General features: G+C 44.2%; 1 pseudogene across 1 annotated transcript in view; it reads right to left on the minus strand.

The window, feature by feature from the left end:
• LOC311129298 (IQ motif and SEC7 domain-containing protein 3-like) overlaps window positions 1-7,265 on the minus strand; it is a 58,002-nt pseudogene extending 50,737 nt beyond the window's left edge. The window contains exon 1 of the transcript in view: window positions 7,051-7,265. The product of the transcript in view is annotated as an IQ motif and SEC7 domain-containing protein 3-like (transcript). The remainder of the gene's footprint in view (window positions 1-7,050) is intronic.
• Window positions 7,266-9,000: the final 1,735 nt, after the last annotated feature.

Raw genomic sequence — 9,000 nt, forward strand, 5'->3', positions numbered from 1 at the left:
AGGCAGGCAGCTAGATGCACACATATACACCCCCCTAAATTATAACGCATCATTTCAGGGTTGAGACTGGGTATATTTGAGCTTGGCTGTTGGTGTAGATTTAATTAAAAATAAAAACACAGAGTGGCGCTAGATTCCTCTTTTCTCCCAGATGGTCATATGTGTGAAAGACATCCAGGAGGATTATTCCAGAACATCACATGACAGCTCAGAGGGATTGTAGGATTGTCTCAAAGCTATGGTGGTATTGTTAATATTCCCACTTCTTTGTTACTGTCTATGTGCTAAGCTCTCTCACTATGACTGTTTGAATACCAGTGTAGCCAAGTGCAAACAGGGACAGTGTAACACCCTAGCGCAGGGGGTCCCAAACTTTTTTGGCCCACGACTCGATTTTGATATCTGAAAACTCTCACGACCCCAATCACGTGAGAATTTTATTTATTTAATTAGCAGCCAATGTTTACTTTCTTATTTGGGGCTATGGAAGTCAATTGAAAAACATTCTAACAGTATTTCTGATTGTCTTCTCTATTCACCATCACATACTTACAGTGGGGAAAAAAAGTATTTAGTCAGCCACCAATTGTGCAAGTTCTCCCACTTAAAAAGATGAGAGAGGCCTGTAATTTTCATCATATGTACACGTCAACTATGACAGACAAAATGAGGGGAAAAAATCCAGAAAATCACATTGTAGGATTTTTAATGAATTTATTTGCAGATTATGGTGGAAAATAAGTATTTGGTCAATAACAAAAGTTTCTCAATACTTTGTTATATACCCTTTGTTGGCAATGACACAGGTCAAACGTTTTCTGTAAGTCTTCACAAGGTTTTCACACACTGTTGCTGGTATTTTGGCCCATTCCTCCATGCAGATCTCCTCTAGAGCAGTGATGTTTTGGGGCTGTCGCTGGGCAACACGGACTTTCAACTCCCTCCAAAGATTTTCTATGGGGTTGAGATCTGGAGACTGGCTAGGCCACTCCAGGACCTTGAAATGCTTCTTACGAAGCCACTCCTTCGTTGCCCGGGCGGTGTGTTTGGGATCATTGTCATGCTGAAAGACCCAGCCACGTTTCATCTTCAATGCCCTTGCTGATGGAAGGAGGTTTTCACTCAAAATCTCACGATACATGGCCCCATTCATTCTTTCCTTTACACGGATCAGTCGTCCTGGTCCCTTTGCAGATAAACAGCCCCAAAGCATGATGTTTCCACCCCCATGCTTCACAGTAGGTATGGTGTTCTTTGGATGCAACTCAGCATTCTTTGTCCTCCAAACACGACGAGTTGAATTTTTACCAAAAAGTTATATTTTGGTTTCATCTGACCATATGACATTCTCCCAATCCTCTTCTGGATCATCCAAATGCACTCTAGCAAACTTCAGACAGGCCTTGACATGTACTGGCTTAAGCAGGGGGACACGTCTTTTCACTGCAGGATTTGAGTCCCTGGCGGCGTAGTGTGTTACCGATGGTAGGCTTTGTTACTTTGGTCCCAGCTCTCTGCAGGTCATTCACTAGGTCCCCCCGTGTGGTTCTGGGATTTTTGCTCACCGTTCTTGTGATCATTTTGACCCCACGGGGTGAGATCTTGCGTGGAGCCCCAGATCGAGGGAGATTATCAGTGGTCTTGTATGTCTTCCATTTCCTAATAATTGCTCCCACAGTTGATTTCTTCAAACCAAGCTGCTTACCTATTGCAGATTCAGTCTTCCCAGCCTGGTGCAGGTCTACAATTTTTTTTCTGGTGTCCTTTGACAGCTCTTTGGTCTTGGCCATAGTGGAGTTTGGAGTGTGACTGTTTGAGGTTGTGGACAGGTGTCTTTTATACTGATAACAAGTTCAAACAGGTGCCATTAATACAGGTAACGAGTGGAGGACAGAGGAGCCTCTTAAAGAAGAAATTACAGGTCTGTGAGAGCCAGAAATCTTGCTTGTTTGTAGGTGACCAAATACTTATTTTCCACCATAATTTGCAAATAAATTCATTAAGAATCCTACAATGTGATTTTCTGGATATTTTTTCCTCAATTTGTCTGTCATAGTTGACGTGTACCTATGATGAAAATTACAGGCCTCTCTCATCTTTTGAAGTGGGAGAACTTGCACAATTGGTGGCTGACTAAATACTTTTTTTCCCCACTGTATAATGTGGGTCTATGACAGTCAATTGCAAATGAGGCTGACATAATGTCTCTTACATCACCACCATTAATGAGATGGGTGTGCATGATGTATGTCACGTCAGAGCTTCTCAAGGTCAGGGGGCGTGGTCGACAGTGCGCACGTCATCTCTGCTGTCACATTCAACCTGGATCGATATTTGGTTTGAATGCAGACGAGAGCACTGATTCCAGCTTCACACAGATATCAGCTGGCAAAGGGTACCATGAGTTTTGGCAGGGTGGCAGGGTATTCCGTTTGAGTCAGGAACCAAAACTCCTCCGTAGTGACCCGTGAATCCGTTGTCTGCAGCATTCTGTAACATGACAGCTCGATCAGCTGTTCGATTTCACTTATTGGCATGTCAACTGAGCCAGGATCACACTCAAACGGATTGGGAAGTAGGTCCCAATGTACTCTTCCAAGCGTTGGAGGTGAGCAGTCATCATTCATGTTGGACACTTACTGATGCTGTTTTCTGTTAGAAACATGCAAAGCTGAGGGAAGGGGGCATGGTTCTCTTTTGAAAGACTCTCTCCAATAAGAATGATTTCCTCTGAATCCACTCATTTGGTCACTCATCTGTAGAATGTTTTTGTATTTCCCCTGCATGCTTGTGTTCCATTTGTTCAGTTTCCCAAATATGTCTGTTACATAGGCAAGGAGACTCATTTTCTTTTCATTATACAGAAAGTCAACCAAATCCTCTCTCAATGCAAATCTTTCCAACACCCCTCGATAACCACCAAGCCTCGGTGTGAAATAGAACATTGTCATGCTCTGATCCCATATCACCACATAGTTTTGCGAACAGGTATGCGCGCAGTGGATGTGGTTTGATGTACACTGAAAAAATATATAAACGCAATATGTAAATTGTTGGTCCCATGTTGCATGAGCTGAAATAAAAGATCTTAGAAATTTTCGATAAGCACAAAAAGCGTATTTCTCTCAAATTTTGTGCACAAATTTGTTTACATCCCTATTAGTGAGCATTTCTTCTTTGCCAAGATAATCCATCCACCTGACAGATGTGGCATATCAAGAAGCTGATTAAACAGAATGATAATTACACAGGTGCACCTTGTGCTGGGGAAAATAAAAGGGCACTTTAAAATGTGCAGTTTTGTCACACAACACAATGCCACAGATGTCTCAAGTTTTGAGGGAGCGTGCAATTGGCATGCTGACTGCAGGAATGTCCACCAGAGCTGTTGCCCTATAATTGAATGTTAATTTCTCTACCAAAAGCTGCCTCCAACGTTGTTTTAGAGAATTTGGCAGTATGTCCAACCGGCCTCACTACCGCAGACCACGTGTAACCACGCCAGCCCAGGACCTCCACATCTGGCTTCTTCACCTGCGATATCGTCTGAAGGGGGCTGAAACTCAGTAAAATCTGTGAAATTGTTGCATGTTGCGTTTATATTTTCTTTCAGTATAGTTTACAATCGAAGATACCTGCTTCAGTATATCTCTGAGCTCTGTGCTCAGCTCTTTTGCCACCAGTTGCTCTCGGTGTATCATACAATCCATTTGGCAGAGGGAGACACATTAATAACTAGAGTGCAGAGGCCTGCCCGCCGTCCCGCCATAGATGGAGCCCACCAATAGATTCCATGGAAACTGTTTTTAGTCAATATAGCTATGCCGCACACTGAACATCCCCTGTGCCATTGAAAAATATATACACAGTACCAGTCAAAAATGTGGACACACCTACTCATTCAAAGGTTTTTCTTTATTTTTACTATTTTCTACATTGTAGAATAATAGTGAAGACATCAAAACTATGAAATAACACACATGCAATCATGTTGTCCCCTGTAGCTCAGTTGGTAGAGCATGGCGCTTGCAACGCCAGGGTTGTGGGTTCGTTTCCCACGGGGGGCCAGTATGAAAAATTTATGCACTCACTAACTGTAAGTCGCTCTGGATAAGAATGTCTGCTAAATGACTAAAATGTAGTAACCAAAAACGTATTAAACAAATCAAAATATATTTGAGATTCTTCAAATAGCCACCCTTTGCCTTGATGACAGCTTTGCACACTTTTGGCATTCTCTCAACCAGCTTCACCTGGAATGCTTCTCCAACAGTTTTGAAGGAGTTCCCACATATGCTGAGCACTTGTTGGCTGCTTTTCCTTCACTCTGCGGTCCGACTCAACCCAAACCATCTCAATTTAGTTGAGGTCGGGGAATTGTGGAGGCCAGGTCATCCGATTCAGCACTCCATCACTCTCCTTCTTGGTAAAATAGCCCTTACACAGCCTGGAGGTGTGTGGGTCATTGTCCTGTTGAAAAAGAAATGATAGTCCCACTAAGCCCAAACCAGATGGGATGGCATATCTCTGCAGAATGCTGTGGTAGCTATGCTGGTTAAGTGTGCCTTGAATTCTAAATAAATCACAGACAGTGTCACCAGCAAAGCACCCCGACACCATAACACCTCCTCCTCCATGCTCCACGGTGGGAAATACACATCCGGAGATCATCTGTTCACCCACACCGCGTCTCACAATGACATGGCAGTTGGAACCAAAAATCTAAGATTTTGACTCCAGACCAAAGGACACATTTCCACTGGTCTAATGTCCATTGCTCATGTTTTTTTGCTCAAGCAAGTCTCTTCTTCTTATTGGTGTCCTTTAGTAGTGATTTCTTTGCAGCAATTCGACCATGAAGGCCTGATTCAAATCGAAAAAATCTAATCAAATCAAATTGTATTTGTCACATGTGCCGAATAGAACAGGTGTAGACCTTACAGTTAAATGCTTACTTACAAGCCCTTAACCAACAATGCAGTTCTAATAAAGAATACCACAACAAATCACAAAAAAATACAATATAAAACAATACAAAATAAAGGTAACAAATAATTAAAGATCAGCAGTAAAAATAACAATTGCGAGGCTATATACAGGTGGTACAGGTACCGAGTCAATGTGCGGGAGCACCGGTTAGTCGAGGTAATTGAGGTAATATGTACATGTAGGTAGAGTTATTAAAGTGACTATGCATAGATAATAAACAGAGAGTAGCTGCAGCGTAAAAGGGGGGGGGGGGGGGCAATGCAAATAGTCTGGGTAACCATTTGATTAGATGTTCAGGAGTCTTATGACTTGGGGGTAGAAGCTGTTTAGAAGCCTCTTGGACCTAGACTTGGCGCTCCGGTACTGCTTGCCGTGCGGTAGCAGAGCAAACAGTCTATGACTAGGGTGGCTGGAGTCTTTGACAATTTTTAGGGCCTTCCTTTGACACAGCCTGGTATAGAGGTCCTGGATGGGAGGAAGCTTGGCCCCAGTGATGTACTGGGCCGTACGCACTACCCTCTGTAGTGCCTTGCGGTCGGAGGCCGAGCAGTTGCATACCAGGCAGTGATGCAACCAGTCAGGATGATCTCGATGGTGCAGCTGTAGAACCTTTTGAGGATCTGAGAACCCATGCCAAATCTTTTCAGTCTCCTGAGGGGGAATAGGTTTTGTCGTGCCCTCTTCACGACTGTCTTGGTGTGCTTGGACCATGTTAGTTTGTTGGTGATGTGGACACCAAGGAACTTGAAGCATTCAACCTGCTCCACTACAGCCCTGTCGATGAGAATGGGGGCGTGATCGGTCATCTTCATTTTCCTGTAGTCCACAATCATCTCCTTTGTCTTGATCACGTTGAGGGAGAGGTTGTTGTCCTGGCACCACACGGCCAGGTCTCTGACCTCCTCCCTATAGGCTGTCTCATCGTTGTTGGTGATCAGGCCTACCACTGTTGTGTAATTGGCAAACTTAATGATGATGTTGGAGTCGTGGCTGGCCATGCAAACATGGGTGAACAGGGAGTACAAGAGGGGACTGAGCACACACCCCTGAGGGGCCCCAGTGTTGAGGATCAGCGTGGTAGATGTGTTGTTACCTACCCTTACCACCTGGCGGCGGCCTGTCAGGAAGTCCAGGATCCAGTTGCAGACGGAGGTGTTTTGTCCCAGGGTCATTAGCTTAGTGATGAGCTTAGTCAAAAATACAACAGAAAATATATATACAGTGTGTGCGAATGTAGTAAATTATGGAGGTAAGGCAATAAATAGGCCATAGTGCAAAATAGTTACAATTTCGTATTAACACTGGAATGATAGATGTGCAAAAGATGATGTGCAAATAGAGATACTGGGGTGCAAATTAGCAAAATAAATAACAATATGGGGATGAGATAGTTGGATGGGCTAATTACAGATGGGCTGTGTACAGGTGCAGTGATCGGTAAGCTGCTCTGACAACTGACGCCTAAAGTGATTGGCTCAAACGCATTAAGAAGGAAAGAAATTCCACAAATTAACTTTTAAGAAGGCACCCCTGTTAACTGAAATGCATTCCAGGTGACTACCTCATGAAGCTGGTTGAGAGAATGCAAAGAGTGTGCAAAGCTGTCATCAAGGCAAAGGGTGGCTATTTGAAGAATCTGAAATATAAAATATATTTTGATTTGTTTAACACTTTCTTGGTTACTACATGATTCCATATGTGTTATTTCATAGTTTTGATGTATTCACTATTATTCTACAATGTAGAAAATAGTCAAAAATAAAGAAAAACCCTTGAATGAGTAGGTGTTCTAAAACTTTTGACCGGTAGTGTATTCATATAAAAAAAATTATTCTGGATTTTAGAAATTCTCCCGTGACTCCATTTTCTTATCAGACCCCTAGTTTGGGAACTGCTGCCCTAGCGGGTCTCAAATCCAGGTCTCCAGCCCGTAGGCAAACTCACTAACCACTGCTCCAATAGGGTTTATCTTGGGAAGAGGTCGTAATGAGCCCACCTAGGCAATGCTCTTTACTCTTCAGTCCAATACTATTATTAAGAAGAAGACTACTGGCTACTCACTCTAGGACGTCTCTGTTGAAGGGCTTCTTGCTGTTTCCCAGGAACTCTCCAATCATCTGCCTGCTCAGGCCCTTCCTCTGAAGCAGGAAGTGAGCCACACCTATGGGCGTGTCCGGGATGAAACCTCGCGAGATCAGGAACTGGAGACCCTTATCAGGGTTACTGACAGAGAAGAAGAAAGAGGAGGAGAAATGAGATATTAAAATCCCCTTCATTTGGGTCAATATCATACAGTACATCAATCCTTCACATTTCATTCCCTCACATACAAATGAGACAGTGTGGAGACCGGCAGAGAGTGGTAGGGAGAGGAGAGAGTGGGGGGGGGGGAGAAGGCTGAAGGAGATTCTTATATGTGAGACCCCTGTTAGCTAAACAAGTTCCAAAATCACATACCAAGACTATGAAGATCAAAAGGTGTCACATATAGCTTCAAATGCATTCTCACCACTGAGAGCACTAATAGTGACTTCTCCCAGTAATAAAACAACCCACAACATCTGTGTGTGTGTGTACTGTATGTGTGTGAGTGTGTGAAAGAGACCATTTAATAATAATAATAATATGCCATTTAGCAGACGCTTTTATCCAAAGCGACTTACAGTCATGCGTGCATACATTTTTGTGTATGGGTGGTCCCGGGGATCGAACGCACTACCTTGGCGTTACAAGCGCCGTGCTCTACCAGCTGAGCTACAGAGGACCACCAGGTAAGTAGAATACATGATAACTAGTCTCCGTTCTCTTTCAAAGACTCAATACAATTACAGCCCTTTGTAAATGAGCCCAGAAAGGGGAGGCACTAGTGTCCCAAAATAAACAATCAAAATTATACATGGCGTTAATGGGAGTGTCTTAATGACAGTCTGGTGTGGTGGCTAGCGGTGATACATGGCGTTAATGGGAGTGTCTTAATGACAGTCTGGTGTGGTGGCTAGCGGTGTTACATGGCATTAATGGGAGTGTCTTAATGACAGTCTGGTGTGGTGGCTAGTGGTGATACATGGCGTTAATGGCAGTGTCGTAATGACAGTCTGGTGTGGTGGCTAGCGGTGATACATGGCGTTAATGGGAGTGTCTTAATGACAGTCTGGTGTGGTGGCTAGCGGTGATACATGGCGTTAATGGCAGTGTCGTAATGACAGTCTGGTGTGGTGGCTAGCGATGATACATGGCGTTAATGGGAGTGTCTTAATGACAGTCTGGTGTGGTGGCTAGCGGTGATACATGGCGTTAATGGGAGTGTCTTAATGACAGTCTGGTGTGGTGGCTAGCGGTGATACATGGCGTTAATGGCAGTGTCGTAATGACAGTCTGGTGTGGTGGCTAGCGGTGATACATGGCGTTAATGGGAGTGTCTTAATGACAGTCTGGTGTGGTGGCTAGCGGTGATACATGGCGTTAATGGCAGTGTTGTAATGACAGTCTGGTGTGGTGGCTAGCGATGATACATGGCGTTAATGGGAGTGTCTTAATGACAGCCTGGTGTGGTGGCTAGCGGTGATACATGGCGTTAATGGCAGTGTCGTAATGACAGTCTGGTGTGGTGGCTAGCGGTGATACATGGCGTTAACGGGAGTTTCTTAATGACAGTCTGGTGTGGTGGCTAGCGGTGATACATGGCGTTAATGGGAGTGTCTTAATGACAGTCTTGTGTGGTGGCTAGCGGTGATACATGGCGTTAATGGCAGTGTCGTAATGACAGTCTGGTGTGGTGGCTAGCGGTGATACATGGCGTTAATGGCAGTGTCGTAATGACAGTCTGGTGTGGTGGCTAGTGGTGATACATGGCGTTAATGGGAGTGTCTTAATGACAGTCTGGTGTGGTGGCTAGCGGTGATACATGGCGTTAATGGGAGTGTCTTGATGACAGTCTGGTGTGGTGGCTAGCGGTGATACATGGCGTTAATGGGAGTGTCTTAATGACAGTCTGGTGTGGTGGCTAGCGGT

The sequence above is a fragment of the Coregonus lavaretus genome (assembly GCF_964263955.1).
Source record: "Coregonus lavaretus genome assembly, chromosome: 5".
NCBI classification, from domain to species: Eukaryota; Metazoa; Chordata; class Actinopteri; order Salmoniformes; family Salmonidae; genus Coregonus; species Coregonus lavaretus.